Source organism: Struthio camelus, chromosome 4 (genome assembly GCF_040807025.1).
Source record: "Struthio camelus isolate bStrCam1 chromosome 4, bStrCam1.hap1, whole genome shotgun sequence".
Taxonomy (NCBI): domain Eukaryota; kingdom Metazoa; phylum Chordata; class Aves; order Struthioniformes; family Struthionidae; genus Struthio; species Struthio camelus.
Genome location: NC_090945.1, coordinates 19,941,962 through 19,960,791, shown reverse-complemented (window position 1 = coordinate 19,960,791; position 18,830 = coordinate 19,941,962). Strand labels below are relative to the sequence as shown.

The following is an 18,830-nucleotide window of genomic DNA, read 5'->3' as shown; positions in this document are numbered from 1 at the left end:
ATGCAGGTTCCATTGAGCAAATTAAGGGAAAACAGTTTGTCAGCCCATTTCCAGAGACAGAGTAGCATGCCTTTATGCGCATCCTCCAAAACCACTCTTATCAAGACGTTTTTAGCCTCTGTATTATGATTCACATTGACCCATTGATTTATTTTCAGAAAGTCACTACCAAGCATGAAATTATCTTTGCTCTAAATATCTCAGTAGGTAGTGTCTATCCTGTACAGTAAAATCACCAACCTTCCCCATGCCTAGTGGGCTTCTTTCTTCAACTTCCCCGCTGCTAAACAACAGAAACACCTGCCAAGGTCATTTTCTTTGCTGTTTTCAAGTATTGTTTTCTTGGCATATATACTAAAGGTGCAGTTGAGGGGAGGGAGAATCAGCCCAGGAACGTTTTTGTTCACAGAGCAACCAACTTCATTGCCAAGAGGTAGAACATTCAGTGTGGCTTAACTGAACTGATGGGTGGCAGTCACGCTCTAAAACAATGTCTGAGAAGCTCATTTGTGTGCTCAACTCAGACAAAACATCACATGCAGAAGCCACAGTCACCCAGAGAAAACCTAAATGACTGGTCTGAGAGCCTTTAGCCCAGATTAATGAGAACAGTTTCAATAGTGTTATTATTCAGGGGAGCTGATCCACCACAGCTGGGCTGAACAGCAGTAGATGATATTCCACGAATAGGAGAAAAAGTAGCTTTGATACCTACACAAGATGAGGTTATTAGTTCATATAATTACAAATAGACATACCAAGTAAGGTCCTGCAAGAATTGCAAAGATCAGTTGTCTCTTTGGCCACAGTCCTGAAAAAATGGACTGTAATAGAATCCAGTTTGGAATGGAGTCTGAACATGAATACACACACATTTTACCTGGTGTTTCAAATTGGAATTAGTTCAGAGTATTGAAACAAAACACAGTTGAAATGACAGGATGAAATAAGCAGAAAAGGGAATATTACTTAGTTTCCTTGTGAAATCTTTAAAAAACAGCAAGCAAAAAACAAACACATTTGCCTGAAAGCTCCATAAACCCTTCCCTCTTCCTGAGAGGGCACAGAGTTCATAAGGAAATGTGAAAGTGGATGAGTTTCACGTTTAGTTTCACTGCAGAGTGACATTACATATGGCACATACATGAGCATATTGTCTATTTTAGATACATAAAATACATAGCAATTAACCCAACTAGGACCTTTAAAGACTTCTTAAACTTACTGCCAGCCACTGAACAGGCCTCCAATATAGAGGTTGTTTTCCTTTCCTTTTTTTTCCCCCCTTCCCTTTTTAATATAAAGCAAAAGTTGCTTGCAGCAGGCCAGCATATGACCTGTGGAAAAGTCTTAGCGATAAGTTCCATCACTGTGTTCCCAGTTGCTACTATGATTTTGCAGGGTTGCTAGTTCATTAGAGTCTTAATTATTTCACATACACAATTGTGATGCATTTTATTTCCTAAAGTTATTAGGGAAACATCACTTTTGTTTTGTATTTTCAACTAGCTCTGCATACTTCAGTTGCTATTTAAAAAATATAATTGTAAAAAATATGGAAAGAAATACAAGCATCATAGGGACAGCTGGATTGGGTTTTCATTGGGAAATTCTTTTAATAAAAATGCTTTGATAGTTTTAGCACTGGTTCCAACTGAATCAGTCAGATGAATCGTTGGGAACCAAAAAAAATTTGGCAGACATACCTCAGTAGAGCAATACAGTCAGAATTAACACATTAGAGAGGGAAAAAACAAATAAACAGAAAAAGCATTTGGGAAGTAACCTTAGCTAGATAACACAGTGTAAAGAAAGAATAATGCAGCACAGGTAATATAAAGGAAGTAAGGCACGATGAACAATTTGAACTATTATAAACTTGATGCAAAGAAATCCTAATCCTTGTGAATTTGATACTTGTAATTCCTAAGACTTATGAACTCATTGCCAGAGTCTTTGGAGAGGTCCCTTCTTCCATTTTCTTACTTCTAAAAGAAAGATACCTTTATATTTCTGTGGTAGATGCACATACATCTTATTTTGCAGCCAAACTACAAACTAACCTAATGGAAGATACCCTTCATTATCTTGCTTTCCTGTTACTCTGCTTCCTTTCTCCTAAATTGTTTGGCCATACAGCAAATTAATTTTGCCTCAGTTATTGTAGTGCCATAAAGCTTTCTGTGGCCTATCCTACAGCATATCAACAGTCTGCACAACGCCAAACAGTTGAAAAAGGAAAAGGTCATGCCCCTCAAAGAACATTCTGAGGTGTAACTCATTTGTAATTTAGCACAGAGAGAAACTGGACATGCAGGACCACTGTTTTTATGTTGCTCTGTAGCTAATTGCTTATAACAACATGGAACATTAAGAAGAAACACAAGGGCATCAAGCACCCTTCAAATTTGAAGTCTAATAGACAGTGTCAGAAACCACTTACATAACATCCTTGGAAAGAGACAAGTCACTTAGGAGGTATTTTCAGGAGAAAGCTCTCATGCATTCATGGAAGCTGCTACATCCCAAGTGAAATTCCATGGAAAGAATCCATGTGTGGTGACAAACAAAATAATTACAAGAGTTATTTGTCTGGAGTTCTAATGCTTATTGCAACATCGTACCAGAAGCATGGTATGATTCTCCCTCTACCCGGGGAACACTTAATTAAGGGTCATACTTAATAAGTTAACATGTCAAAATATAACTAGAAACAGAAAGACTTAAGGCAGAATCATCTTCAAGATTCCCGAAGTAAACAGGCCAGCCACTGACATATCCCACAGCTTAGAAATAAAATCTGTTCTCCAAAGAAAGGATAGCTAATCCATAGCTAATCCATTGTTTAGATGGTGTAGTATCATCCTTAAAAGTTTTCAGGGACTTCAGATTTCTTTCCTCCTCTCCTCCTGCCCCTCAGGCAGCTGGAATGAAAGCAGAGGCAAATGCTCTTTTATCCTTTTAATTGTTCCTTGCAGCCTTCAATGTTAGAGTATTAGCTGCTGCTGCAACTACAGCGATCCTAGAATTTGGTTCAGGCATCCAACTGAAATCCCAGAAGGGATGTTGTTCATGATAACGGTTCTTCTCCCTTCCTCCCACAACCCACGTTTATAAGATTAATAAAGTTTGCAGCTATTGTTTTGAAAACTTCTCTCCTGGATCTGTGCACCTCCTTTCTAATCTTATCCGTTTCTTTCTAACCTGGTAAGAACAGGACCAGCGCTTTAAACACAATCTTTGGCTAACCTGGTATATACCCCATTTGCAAGACACTTAAAATATTGTCAGCCTACCTCCTTTTTCATGTGTATCGGCACTTTTGCAGTGTGCAAATAATGTTTAGCTTTGGGCAAAGATATTCAAGGGTTTCAGTCAGATAGCTCCCTTGCATTTGACAAGCCAGGTTCTCTGACCAGGAACAAGGTCGTTTACCTTGTATGGGATCATTGTTGCTTTTCGTTGCAGACTACTTTCCAAATTTTCTACGCTGCAGGATATCTGGAGCAAGATGGAAAAAAAAAAAGTGTTTGCACTTTCCCATTTTGCATTTGAGTTTTCAGGAAGCCAGCATTTTAGCTTGGGTAATGATAGAACTGGAGGGGAGGATGGGAAGAGGAACATTAGCCTCTCAATTTTTTGTTCTTTTCTCAGTTGTACAGCGTTCAGCCTAAAAATATTTGAGTTTTCTTGACTCTCTTCCTCAAAGAAGCAGGCAAATATACATAGGAAGAATCCTCCCCTTCTTTAAAGCCAATAGCAGCAGCTTTGGTAGACGCAACACTGACAAGCTGAATGTGAAGTCATGTTGCTGTAACCCACAGAGCATGCTAGTGCATGCAGACACAATGGTTCTTCAATTGTCCTGAAAACCAGTTCAAGTATAATACCCTCAAATGAAATATTTAGAAACAAAAACAGCAAATTAATTAGCAGAGCTTTGTAAGAGTCTGTCCCGCTTTGAGGAAAGTAGCAGCCTTGCTATTTGTAATCACCAGGCACAGTGGCTGTAAGTATGTCGAGGTCCAGCATCTTATTGCTTGATAAACTCCTGAAGGCACACTGATACTAAGGTGTCAGAGGGACCCACCAAAACATAATAAGATCTCCTAGCAAAGTAGTAGTCCTGACAAAAACTAAGTTTGTCTGCCAATACGTGTCTTTGCGATCAAGATCTGCTAGACTGAATTGACCATTTCACATGAATGTTTCATGTGAAGAGTTCTCCAATCAACTGAGCTGCCATTTGAAGCAGAACCACTATGAGAAAGACAGTAGCTGAGAGATACTGCAAATACCTGCATGTTCTCAATATCTTTTTACATGAACATGGTGAAAAACATCTTCAGTTAGCATGAACCAGTATAGTAGCAGCGCCTAATGGCGGCTGAACCTCCTCAAGCCAGCTTAGGTGCAACTCAGACTTTAAAAAGTCAATGGAAAAAAGCAGTAATTCTCCTTTTCTCCATTGAACACAGTAATTCAGCTACCCATCCTCCCCTAGAAGGTGCCTATTTTGTGTATTGCTAAAAACTGACACAAGTTGAATGCAAGAGCCGTGATCAAGAAAATACCAGGGATTATGGCCAGGGATATGAGAAATATATTTTTCCATCATGTTCTTTGCAGTCTTGTCTAAGAACTAATGATTTTTCTAGGCCTCACATTTTCTTGCTCCACCAGAGAGCTCACAGTCTAAATGAAGAAGATACCAGACAGGGAGTAGGGTTAACAGTGCGATGGCAGTAAACGTCACGCCAGTTCAAGAGCTTTGAGAAGGGGAAAGGAGTCTATTCACAAAGGGATAAACTCAGCGGGGAGGAAGAGTACCCATTCAGCACAGGATAGAATGGAGCTGGGCCTGGGGAGAAGGGTCAAGAAGGGAGATAAGCTTAGCAGATGGGGATTAAAGCTCAGGGAAAGAAATAACAAGGGAGGGAAAGAACTGGAGCAAAGAATCTGTTAGCTCTGGTCCCAGAGGCTCATTTATAACATTTTCAAGCTTTCTAACTCTTAGGTATTTGCTTTGGCTATTTCTTCAACTGTTTCTCCTGGATGAAGCCTTTCACTGATTCTTTTGGTGAAACTTCCCATGGCAGCACGTGCCGTAGAGTGGGCAATGTTAACGCAGCCCCAGAATTGCTGGAGAAAAATTACGCCGTTCTAGCCCCAGAAGAGCACTGGTGAAGATGTTTCTCCAGCTGCCATGTCACAGCCTGCTCCATCTACTATGGCAGTTGCTAGCACTTCCATTAACTTGATTACTGTGGCCGTTTTCCCCAGCTATGCCATCTAGGTAGCCTTTGCCAATTCAGTTGAATTTTTTGCTGTAGGTGACATTAAGCAACCTTATATATCAAAATTGCACTTAAGCTGTAAGCATGGGATCAGCTATTAAAATAAGTGTATTTTCAAATGAAAAAATAAAACTTGAGTGTTTTTTTCCCCAGTTATCTCAAAGATATTTAGGTCAAAAACCTGGACAGCATGCTAAGCAACAGGCTAGCATCTCACAGGCATCTTCCAAGTTCCAAACAAATGTAACAATTACCCAGTTCTTTTGTCTCCTGTTACTACTTGTTTCTGAGTTGGGTTCCTTCTGTCCTTACAGTACTAGCAGGTATCAAAAAAAAAAAAGTGTGATAATTTCAGGCCACAAGCAGAGAAGGTCACACAAAGGGCCTTTTGCATCTCCCACATATCTTTAGGCAACATTTTGTCCTAAGGAGACTTGATTACTTTTCTGTTCTCTGTTTGGTGATGATAGAACAGGACAGTTACACACAGAGAACCTGGAACAGATTGTGTTGACAGGGAGTTGACCTAAACCATATGTTACACTACTGATTAGAAACCTCAGTCTCAGATTGAGGACAATCTACTTTCCTAAACAATTAAACACGCCTTCTGTAAATATGACAGCAAGCCCCTTCTACTCAGTGTCTCAGTTTTTTTTTCCAGTTCTAACAATGTTTGTTTTGTCTGTGTTGTCTGGTGATCTGAAAAACCTGAAGTTGTTCTTTCCCTAATGTACTTTGATTTGCTAAGGAAAATTCCTTCCAAGGCTATTTAAGGACTGCTTTCTTTTTTTTGTGGCCTGTTTTTTTCTAAACCAATTATTTCAAAGCTTTCTGAATTTAGTAAGCATTTTAGGCTAAAAGTTATTTCCCCACTAAATCTTTCTTCCAGTCAATGCACAGTTGATTTTTTTTTGGCTTTTCTGTAAACCAATACAGACTTCTTGTGTTGTGATACTCAAGGTCATGTAAAGCGGTATATGATAGGATTAGTGTTTGACTTATGTCTCTCTGTTTCCATGCACAGAATAGTTACTGTCAGTTTTCTTCTCAGATATTTGAAGTCCTGGAAGTTAGTCTCTAGGATCTCAAGTTTAAGACCGTTCTTCTTCCCCTTTAAAAATATTAAAAGGCATACATGTGTGTGCCTTCCATTCACAAGCTGACTGCATGTTATTTTTTCACTCCTATTGTTTCACAGGTTTTTAAGCTAGGGTTTGAAAAAAACTTAAGACAAAGTTTAAATGAATCAGTACTAGATTTAGCTAGTAACTCAGGTTTCATAGTCCTATTTTAAGTCATGATCATTTATTTAATCCATGTCACATGGACCTGAAGGAAGCATAATATAATTTGACAGTAGTAAGTTTTTTGCCACTGTCTCATGTGACAGCTTCATGTAGTATAGAAAAGAAGCCTAAAGAGCTAGTAGAAAATGGTTAAAAAACTTAAGTACTCTGAGTAGCAGTAACTCACTTTCAAAATAAGAGGATCACGCATGGGTCTGACCTGAGCCCTGTAGTACTTGCATTTTAGTCTCGAGAAACTGAAGATGTGATCTGAAAAAAAAAAACAGGTTGCAGTTCAATAATGAAGAGATCTTATAGCTAAAAAGCATCAGCAACAGGAAGAGAAAATGATACAGTTGCTTAAATAGCACTTCTTTAGAAAGAGATCTGGAAGGTATAGTAAGTCATAAACTGAACTTGAGTCAAAGTTATTTTGCTGTTGTGAAAATGTCAAATATGTTCTTGTTTATACACCCCAGCACAAGAGACTGCAAGATAAAATCTTCAGTATTAGTTAAGCCTCAACTGGAGAGCTAGATTAATTTTGAGGCATCATGTTTCTAGAAAGAAGTGGAATGTCTGACAAATAATTGCCATCATGTTTTTGTCAAGAACAACTCACATCAGGTATATCTACTTTCTTTTATGGCAGTTACAAGCCTTATGGACAAAGCAGAAGTAAAGCTGGGAGGACAGCAGTAGACATTGATCGTAAGTCTAGTAAACATGGCCTCAAAAGAAAGATTGCAGATAGAGTGTTTAGTCCAGAGAAAGGAAGACTTCAAATACATTAGAAGTTATTTTAAATAAAACCAGGAAAAACTTTAAATGCCCACAGGATATGACAGGAACGAACACAAACTGAAGCAAGTCAGGATTCAGACATTGCAAATACTTTCTAAATGACTCGCACAGACTGCCTAGGGAGGTCACAGAGCTTTCATCAACAGAGGTCTTTAAGAATAGATTAAGTAAGTGTATGAGGTGACATAGGTACAGCTGGTGCTTGACAAAGTCCTACACCAGTTGATTTCCTGGGGTCTTTTCCAGCCATTTCCTATGATTCTACAAATTTAGAGCGAGATGCATGAAAAGTGATGGTAGGCTAATAGATAAAGTAACAGAGAGAACAAGTTCAAGGTAGTTTTACCTGATGTTTTTGAAGCATTAAGCTCAAGTGAATTACATAGTTTATGTAAAATCACAGGCTGCGATTAGAGCTCTTTATTGGCTGAGCCTGTAGTATTTCAGAGAGTCTGTGGAAGCAGTTTCACCTCATTAACTCAGTGCTGTCATATGCAGAGCATTCTAAGCTAGGATGAAAACAGGATCTTTTCTAGATGCATAACTTTACAGTTTGCTTACTATTTACACTCATCTATGGAGCACATCCGTGCCTAAGGCTCCCTGTTGCATAATAGAAAAAAGTATTTTTGTGTTACACCCCTAGCTTCAAAGGCCATTTACAGTCTTGGGCCTACATGCTGACCTCGAGGGTGTCAGACCCTGGTGTCCCTGCCACCCAACAGGGACATTAAAGAGGGACCTCAGCTTTCCACCTTTTCTGGCTTGCCTTTGTTTCTTTTCCTAGCCCCCCATTGTTGGGATCAGTTGATCGGCTTTAACTGGAAAGAAGGAAAAGACAATTTTTAGACCTCACAGCTCTAGCAGTTTGCACAGGTTCAAATGGCTACTCCACTTACTGGTGTAAGAAGAGTCTGTTGAAGGTTATTACATTCATAGAAGGTATGCTCTGATGAAAGAGAACCCATAAAAACATGAATGTAGGAGCACCTTGGAAACTCAGAAATTAGAGTGCACACACACAAAAAGTGTTTTTAAACATTCGGTGTAAGCCATCCTCATTATTTTCTGCAGTGGCAGAACTGGCATAATCATTTTGTCCTGTAGCAAAGAACTTCCGGTCCCTGTCCTTAAGAGTTGTAACAGTGTCTTCCACAACTTAGTGATATCCTCTTTCAGCTTGAGAGCTGTGTCCTATACTGATCTCACCTACCCTGTTTTTTCTGTCAGACCCTTCAGGATCAACCCTCCCTTTTTTCTTCATTAATGGAAAGTGACTTTCCAGATCCAGCTTCTCCCTGGAGAGCTACTTCCATCAATCCTAACAATTTACATACATGCCCCATCACATAAAGGTCATACCTTTTCAGACCCCATTTCCCATTAGGCTTCCATTAGGCTTTGCATTGAGTTGATCACATCCTCCTTGTGGGAACAATAAGTCTTAAACTTACCTACTTCCTCTCCTCCTTGCAACCTAATCTTGAGAGGGATCTTCGCATAACATAGGCTTTGTCACCAAGCTGATTCCTAGTCTCTGCAACTATTAATATTTGTTGAAGAACACATAGAAATTAAACTCCCTTTCAGTACCTTTAGGCCCATCATTTAACTCGCTGCATTTGTCAGTCCAACCACACAATAAATTCTCTGTAAAACCTTGAAAGAGCTTTAATGCTGTGAAGTATTTTTTCCACTATTTCTGAACAGGACATGGAAGCTGGAACACTGTGTTGGGTTTTCCCGGAGCAGGAAGACAGCTGACTATGCTGTACTATGAACTTACAGTGGTTTTGTTATTATTATTATAGCACATGCGTGATGACTTTCATTGCTGACCTCTGCCTTTCATGTCGGCAATGTGGTGTTGGATATTCAGACTTTCACTTCTCCATGAAGCTTGAACATTCCGCTATGCAGAGTATCGTAAAATTGCTATGCAGAATATTTTTAACTCCTTGGAGAACGGCAATGTACACAGAAAATATTTCAGAACTACCAACTATAGAAAATTCATTTTGGCACAGTAATCACGTCTTCAAGATCTGTCCTGTCCATTGCTCAGAGATTGTCTCAGGATATCTTTCACTTAATTATTGTGTTCTTTGGCCTCACTGTCGTCATCTTATTCTCAGAAAATCAGCACTAGGGTTACCTTCTTTTCATCAGCATGAACATTCGCTACCTTCTACTTTTCTGTGCTCTGTGTAGCTGTATCTGTAGCACCAGCCCAGGGTTTAAATCCCCTGATTATCCACATTACATACATGTTAGCTTCCTCCTGGGCTTTGAGCTGGAGCAACTTAATCCCCTTTGTCAGGGAACCTCGTCACAGAACAGGGAACGGTTTGCTCTAAAGCCTATAGTAAATTGGAACACATATCTACATCACTTACTGGGGGAACTAAGGCTAACCCTGTGGTCTGCCCAAAAGATTTTTATAGCCTTAGACATCTCAGATCAGATCCCGTGTTCAAGCACTGACTTATTGCACTCTACACACCCACTACTCTCCTGTCTGATCCCTTTCCATCCTCTTACTCCCAACTTGTTTTAATTCCTGCCTCATTTTTCTAGTACTCCTTTCTGCTGAAGAGGAAAAAAAAAACCCACACTCACTTTCATCCACCAAATGCTTATTTTTTCTTCTCCTTCAAAAGATTTAAAATCCATTTTTCCATAAGTCTTCCTCACTGCACCACAGGTCTCACCATCAGCATCACCTCAGTCTGTCTTGCAGACTTTGAATTCAAAGAGATCACATGTTACAAGGACAGGCACATGGCTCCAGTGCTTCCAGACCCCCCCCCCCCCTTTTTTTTTTTTTTTTCTTTTCATGAAGTGTTGAATTCACAACTATTGATGGTATTTGACCTGAGGTGTTAAACAAAAACCCAGGTGGCCAGAGTATAAGGGGTGGGGGAGGAATAGGTATGAAGCGCAAGGAGAATTCTCATTGACTTCAAGAGTCTAGTATCTTGCAGTGTTATTTAGGATGTCGTTGGTTTGTTTGTTTAGAACAGCTGAAATCAACACACTGAATGATATGAGCTGTATCTCATAAAAGGTGGTAGTAGAACAATTGGCCCCATAAATGGAATGTTGTTTCTTTTGTTTCTGAGCCCCATGCACGAAACAGGAGGACTACGTCCTATTGTTATTTTTGTATTGAGCTCTGCTTACGCCCAAAACATTCCCATAGTGTTCCCTTGTTGTTCTGTAAGCTTTATTTAAAATCATATTGGACTTGCATTAATTCTATGCCAGCTATAGAATGTAAGTCCATAAGAAATTTGGGAAAGCTGTATCTATTTGGCAAAGAGTTGACCTTCTAGTCAATTTTAAGAATTTTGGTTGACAAACAGAAGTCGGGGGTCTTTTGAAGTCCAAATAAAAGTATTAAATATTGTACTACACCTTTTTGGAAATATTATGTGAACTTTAAGACTTCTGACATTGAAATCATCATCTCATCTACCACCTTCCAACTTTAGGTTTTGCAGCAATTTAGTTTTGTAAAGTCTTCCTTTCTGTCATAACTGAGATTGTACAGTTTTTCCTGCGTATTATTCAAAACTTGAAATATGGATGAATCTCAGAAGCTGAAACAAAAAATACTTAGAACAATGAGTAAAAGAAGTACTCAATGTTTAAGCAATCAAGAACCAATTTGGATTTTCAACTTCAAGCCTATCTATAGATACTATAGTTAGGAATACTTTACTATTTTTTAGGGCACACACCCAGAAGACAGCTATTAACTTAGGGATAGACAAGTACTCTCCTGAAAAAATGGAAATTTCTTCCCTGGAGTTTTTCTAGACTCATCTTAGTCCTTTCATTGTTCTTGAGTCTGTCTCCTACCTGCCTGTCCACTGCTAAAGTCACTTTCTCAGTTGATAACATACTTACTATTTACTTCTGTAACAAATTTTACCAGAAGAGTGGGAAATTCTTATTCCTTTAAGCACAGACCTAGAGGACAGAGGTTTGAATGCTCACTTTTAATCCTCATCATATTCAGTTTAACATCATAGGTACTTAAGAGTTCTGTCCCCAACATTCAGAATTTAAAGTTAAGTTAAATAAAAACACAGGATCAGTGGCAAACAGCACTGCAAGTCACCTGTTGTTCTGTGCACTATATACTTGGAAAAGAAAAAACAGTCTAAGGGCTTTACACCAACCCGTGGCTCACTGGAGTTAACAGTATTTCATTTCTCTTTGTGTGCATACCACATTTAGATAGATGCCCTCAATCCCACCTTTGGTAGTTGTATTGTTTTGCGTGTGTGTGCGCACGTTTTAAAAAGAAATAAAACAGCTGTATGTCCTATAGTTTTGCCAAACACCAAACTGAGTAGAAAAGTCATCCAAAGAACTAGATTGCCTCTTGGCAATTTTTAAAAGACAAATTCCATAACTTTGAGGGGTTTACTTCAATAACAATAAGTCTGATTTATGGCCACCCACTGAATAGCATAAATTTCTATAAGAGTTGTGTCCCTCTCAGATCTTCTACTCAAATCCATGTAAAAAGTGCTTATTTTTAGACTGCAACTATCTAAATTAAATTTCACTCTCCATCAAATAGAAATATTTTTCAAAATCATAGTATGCAAATTTATGGCTATGGCGCTTTTTGGGGCACTACATTCTTGTTAGTGTTATTTAAATGAGATAACGTGAGGTAGATACGTAATTGTGAGCAGCACTGTTTTGGAAATTATTTCTGTGCAATGCTCAAGAGACAGCCTAATTTCTTCCCCTTTGGATGCAGTCACAGTATCAACTAAAAGAACCTAGACATAGGACTCTAATTGTTATTGAAAATAGGAGTTGCACAAGATAATCTTTCGCAATACTTAGTAGGATAATTTACTTCAAAGGAATTACTGAGTTTCATCTCCAAATCTGTCTTATACAAGATGTCAGACTAGACCTTCAGTACAATCTTTTTTGGCTCTAAACATGTACAAAGCAGCAATTATCAAATATACAACTCTGGCTGCAATGACTTTCAGATATCATTGCCAAGGTCTATAGCGTATATTAGAAAAATAAACAAATATTTCCTTAATTTTTCCTTATTTTTAAAAGGTTATAAATCGTATTACAATTTTTACGTGGCTTAACATTGCTTGTGGCTGAAATTGCTCAGTCTCAAAAGCACTGGAAAGCAGAAAGTCATTTTTCTTTTGATCCCTTTCATCATTTCTATATTTGCCAAACTGAGAACAAATGAGAAATACGGCCATCTTCCTTATAAGCAACGATAAAATGATTCAAACAACTCATCTAGACAAAGTTTCTTAACTAAACTTTACAGATCTACTTGGCTTCATAAAGCGGAGGAGAGGTCTAGAGATAACTGGGGAAAGAGGATCTCATGCTGCCCTCTCTCAGGAACTGCTTTCTCTGTTCATAGAGGCTAACAAAAGCTTGATACAACCCTGTAAACCCACACTTTAGGGCAAAAGTTGATTCTAAGAGCAGCAGAAAAACTCCTTGCTAACTTTAATAGTTCTGTAACTCTCTGAATTTGATAGAGAAGAGGGAATAAGGAGAAAAAGTTTTATGTAGGTATATATGTGCATGTATATACACACACATGCACAAATTAATGAGTAAGACAAGTGTTCTTTGAATAAGTGCAGAAAAGAAATAGCTGTAGAAGTTTGAGAGATATTTGCCACTGTCTGTTGTTTCCTCTCTGAAGTGTTCATCCTTGGTTAACAAGATCAACAAATCCTACAGCTCAGTCTAAAATTCTAGCTGGTTCTGTTTTACCCTGTGCGAAGTCTTCCTTCATAAATGCTTTCTCTTAGCTCAAGTGTGTTCTCCTCTCTGAGATTTCAGAGAAAACAATGGCACCCCTCTGGGTCAGGCTGCAGAGAGTTTGGGTTTGATATTGTTTGTGAGCCGCTGTTCTGTTTATCACACAATGGGGTTTCTGTTTCTCCATCAGTCCTATTGTGTTAAATCACACTGCTTTTTTTAAAGCTATGTTTTAAGTTATAGCCTGTCAGGCACCCTAAGGCAGCTAGACACTGGGTGCCCCATAAGTTTAAAATTATTACTGCTCAGTATTGCTTTAAATGAGTTAGTCATCTTTTCTCGTAAAGCAGCAAGGGAATGGGTTGAAAATATAATGCAGCTGCATCTTATTTAAGAGTGTGTCTTTCAAGAGGTATAAGACATTAACACACCCTTTCAGCAACTATATGAAAGTCTATCCCAACAATAATAATCGAGAATAGAAGGACTGAAGCCCTGTCTGCACTTGAGAAGCAGCCATAGTTAGCCGTTGTGATACAACATGGCTGTGGCCGAAGTGCATGCTGACAGTGCTTCATTGTTCTGTGTATATTGCCAAAACATTGTTAACCTGCATAGTTTCACAGGCAAACAACTAACATGGTTTTGCCTGACCTGCATCTAAATTAGGTTATTCTCACAGTAGGAAGAGAGCTGAAGTGAGAAGTGGGAGAGAAGGAAGCACACTGGATGCAGGGCCCTCAATATTGAGCTGCTGCTATGGTCATGTTTGTTCAACCAGTGGATTTTTGAGCCTTTTGCTCCTCATGGCTCATTATGTAGGCATAGGCACACACCTAAACACAGAGCCACCGAAGAACAACAGCAAGAGTCTGTCTGCCTTCTCATGTTTTGTTAGAAAGGCACTATATTTTCTTTTCCCTGCAACAGAGTTTCTGAAACTGTGTTACTTCCATTTGGTTTAAAACTGCAGTAAAAGTCCTGGGTATTTATGGAACATTCTGTTAAAACACCATCAAATCAGAATGGCAGTAGTTAATTCTCATTTGAACTCAAGTGTTTCATATCTTCAGACTCGCAGCCATTAGACAAATTAATTATTTCTAATGAAATTTTGAAGGCTAGAGACCATTTCTGATAACTAACATTGAACCATGACAACAGCTATTGGAAAAAATAGAACAATCCAAAAGGTTGGGAGTGTAACATTAGACATAGGTGAAAAGTGTTCATTGCAGAAGTTTCCACTCTTAATAGCCTACCCTTGATTGAAAGCAGTTAATCTTTAAGTAAGGCTCTCAAGTTGGGTTTTGCAAGTGTTACTAGCAGATATTGTTATGACAGATTACAGTCACCTAATAACCCTTTGATGTAAGAACCAGATGGTTATTTGACCTGATACTAACAGCTTTCATTGATGCGATCTAAGAAGTGTGAATTAAAAAGGTTTTAATGAACTAATAAAAATAAGTCTGAAGTATTCAGAAGAAATCTACTCCTTTGAAAAAAAAATATAGGAAGGAACACCTACCAATTTTTGTATCATCCTACATGGCTACTATCTGCCATTTTCAGTGTCTGCCTAGTGGGACAAAGCAATGAACGTTCTAGGCATCATAAATAAGACATCAATTTCGAATAGAGTATGATAGTGGTGAGTGCTACAACAGCCTAGTGTCAGCAGGAACTTGAGGTGGCTTGAACCAAATTCAGAGGCAAGGCATTCTCAGCACACTAAGCATATCTTTTGCACAGCCTTTACTAACAATTTGCTTCCCTCTCTTCTTCCCCCATCCCCACTTCCCTCCCACAGAAGGGAGGACAAAGGCAAATAAAACATTGAATGAATGAAATTCAGTCAAGTGGAGAGGATAGCAGGGAACATGGGTTCCCTCCAGTTGTTGTGACTGGCCTGAGTAACCTGCAAACTTTCACTTGCTCACTCAAACAGCCATTACAGAGCAGATGCCTACAGGCCCTATCCAAGAGGCAGGCATTTGGACTACATAAAGCTTCCAGGGGGTATGTGTGCAAAAAAATCCAGAATGAAACCCCTATTTAAAAGGCTGCATGTTTGGTACTTCCGTGGTTTGTCAGAAAGGTCATTGCTCAAGATGGTTTCATTTAATGAAACTATGTCTATTCTTGTTATTGTTGTTTGGTTGTTTCTTTCATGTATGTTCCTCCTCACTATCATTGTTTGTCATTATGTTTTAAAGTATCTTGCTCTTCTTCTAGTTGACATGTAACTGGCTAGATGTTATATATTTGTGTAGCTTTTCATTAAGCTAGTGGTAAAATTACAAATGGGTATGTTTCTGCCATGATTTCTCCAAAATCATTATGTAGTTTTGGACTGAGTAGGAAAAAAGCAACCACGTTCATTGTGCAGAATAGTGCAAGAACTGCATTACTTTTAGTAGAAGAATATTTGTTACATTTCTCAGTTCTTCCTTTTCTTCTTAATCTGATCTAAGCACCTGCACTGATCAGAGCTTTGTTCACACAGGAGATCTGTTAGGACAGTGCCAAATGGAAGCAGAATGATTCACGCCACGCATGAGACATACCAAATATTGATCCTCCACTCCTCATAAGAAACATTATATCTGCTGAACTAGCAGAAGTGGGCAGCCTTGACCATGAAAACAGCAGTACTCCACAGAATAAATCTAAATTCCACTGGAGGTACAAGGCAGTCTTCAGAGACCACAGATTAACCATTGCACAGCCTGGAGGAGAAGTGAAAAACTGACAAAGGACCAGCTTTTTTGCTGGATTTTCTAACATTCTTGTCCATATCAAAAAATGGAAAGAAAGCTTTTACAAGTTCCCATATAATGAAGACAACTTAAGAAGCATACAAACAATTTTTAGAAGATAGCCAGAAAGCATTAACAGATGAGTTAGCAGCTAGCTAAGTATTTAGATTGCACGTTTCACATTTATCACAAGATACCCCTCTTTCCAGACAGAGGTCTCTGTTATGGACTGAGACAAACAGTAGCTAATTATTCCTTTGTGTATATATATGTATTCTTTGAAGAGAGCAACTGAGCCAAGTGGGCCTCTGTGCAGGGAAAAGGACATGGCACTTTCATTTGAGAGCTACTGAATGTGCTCATGGGTGGGGAGAAGCAAACATCAAGGGGATAGGAGCACACAGTTCAGGCTCAGCAAATGGCGGAGAGCAGCAGGAGAAGCTAGAATGAAGCCCCAGTGGCAATGGAAACCACTCACTAGGCATCAGAGTGAACTTGCAGTCTGCTTCAACCCCAAAAGCCACAAAGTTGACTGAAACCAAAACTGGGAGCAAGGACAAAGTGAGCAGCAGGAGAGTTGTTTATGAACTGGTCCCCATGTCTAGTCTGTCTTTTCTCTCACTTGTCTCTTAAGAAGTTTGTCAGATGTAGGCCTTTAAAGGGAACATGAGGTTTGAGTTTGAAAGCTCTTTGGGGGAAGGGGTCTGAATAGACCTACCTCAAAAGCTTTGGTCAGCCCAGAGTAAGCTTTTGTTTTGTTTTAGAGGTGTTTTGGTGTTTCACTTAGTCATGATGAGAAAATACCCAGCTGCTATTTGCAGCATATTAGTGGTGCCTTCACCAACCCTTACTTCTTAAAGGGGACCAAGTAACAAACATCACATGCTACGCACAAGGACATCATCCTGAACTCAGACAGTGATGATCAGAGAAGCACTTCCCTCACACTTGGATGTAAGTCAGCATGAGGCTCTGGTGAGGAATATTTCATCATAACCTTCTGTCTTTCCCCATTTCTCCCATCTTCCATCCAAACCAGAAACTGCTGATCAAAGTCTCCATCCACAACCTCCTGCAATGCATGCTATGAGTGCCAGGCTGAATTATTTTACAATCACCTGCAATTACCAGTTACATCTGTACAATAGGTCTGTACAATACAATAGGTCTGTTTTCCCCTGTATGTCCAATGCACTATCACGCATCATCTGCCCACAAATTGTGCTGCACCAGCCACTGTTGTTTTGCTGTCCTCTCTGGCAGCCTGTAACACAAGGAGGGTTAAAAAAAACATGAGGAAGCCATTAGGAGTTGGGAGCAGTTGCCCAACATTACAAAGGAGGGAGGAAAAAAAAAAGATCTGAGGAAACAAAGGAACCACGCACGAGCAACTTTCCTTTTGGTCAACATCTGCAGGCAGTCTGCAGTTACTCCTGCTTTCAAGGCATACTACACCAGCCCTCCAGAACAGCACAATATATGCATTCGCTTTAGCACCGTCACATTAATTTAAGCATGTCAACTATTAAAAAAAGGCTATGAGAGCATAGCTGCTCAGATGGAACACACAGTACTCTGAAAAAGAAAAACCAAGAGGAACAACAGTACCGCACTATCTAATGATCAAGGGAAACAGTTGTCTCCAGCTTCTAATTATAATGCTATGCAAAGCAACTTGAAGTAAATATATTGGTGTTTATTTTCTATTCAGCTTCCCAGATGTGTGTGATGGGCAATTGAGGAGAATAAACACAATAATAATGGGGCCAGATTACAGCTGGCACATGCGTGGATGTGTGGGAGGAAAAACAGCAAGAGCGCCCAAAGCCTGCCTGCAGGCCCTACCTACACTCAGTCTTCATCCTTGTGTCCTCAAAGGATGTATTAGTTCTCCAGGACAGAGAGGATGAGTAAGTTCTGATTCCACCAAAGAGCAAGTTAAGTACCATGCTTAACTGTCTAAAAGGAAATGCCCTCCCACCAGCATCACCCTTCCCCAGTGAAAAAGTTATCTGGCTTTGAGATGTAACATCCCTTTTTAATAGGCTGTATGTCTATAAACAGTGACTATTGAAGTAATAGCATTCCCGCCTGTTCTTTTTCAGTGTTTTTTCCTAATACTAGAGAGAATCAGTAATGAAAGTCTTCAGAGGAGGAGAGGATGTCTTTCTGAAGTAAGTGATAAACTAGCAGTTTATCTAGCAGTACATCAAAAGGTACCTTAACTCTACACATTTCAGCAGGCAGAAATCAAGTTGTAGATCAGTAGACTTTCAAGGTACACAGTGGCTGCAAGATCAGAAAGCCAACTGTATGTTTATTACTCAGTCATGCCTGTTTGTTAGATAGATAAGTCCCCTTTTTTGTAAAAGGAGGAGGCCTACCATTAAAGAGCAAGTTGCACTGGAAAATAATAACAAGCTGCATTCAAAAACTACTAGTGTTATCAGTTCACTTCAACTTATGTTTAAAAACCATTATTCTTTAAAAGAAATTGCTTAAACAAAAATTGAGTGTCTTATACACCCTGAGGTCAGCAGTGGTTGACCAGGCAAGCTGAGGATTGTGATTGCTATGACCAGTTACATGGACTTCAGAGAAGTGATAAAGCATCCTTCCAAAAGGAGAATTTGATACCACTGAACACCTGAAATGAAGCAAGAACTTGCATCCCCAACAGGATTAATCCCACAAGTTTGTAAACCAGTCTAAACACTTGTTTTAGAAGACTAAACCATCTCTAAATTGTACCAATTGCTATCGTAGCCTTTCACAGCTTCACTTCGACTCTAAGCAAACTGCAAAATCCATACAGTACCTAAAACAACAAATGAAAGACTTGCCTCACTGACACAGAACTACTGCAGAAAAAGTTTAATAAGAAAATGATGTGAAAACCT

The 18,830-nt window shown here is 39.2% G+C and overlaps 1 long non-coding RNA gene across 1 annotated transcript in view; it reads left to right on the top strand.

Annotated features, from left to right (window-relative positions):
* The window catches only part of LOC104144054 (uncharacterized), a 35,468-nt gene that overhangs the window by 3,570 nt on the left and 13,068 nt on the right, over nucleotides 1-18,830 (top strand). The window lies entirely within an intron of this gene.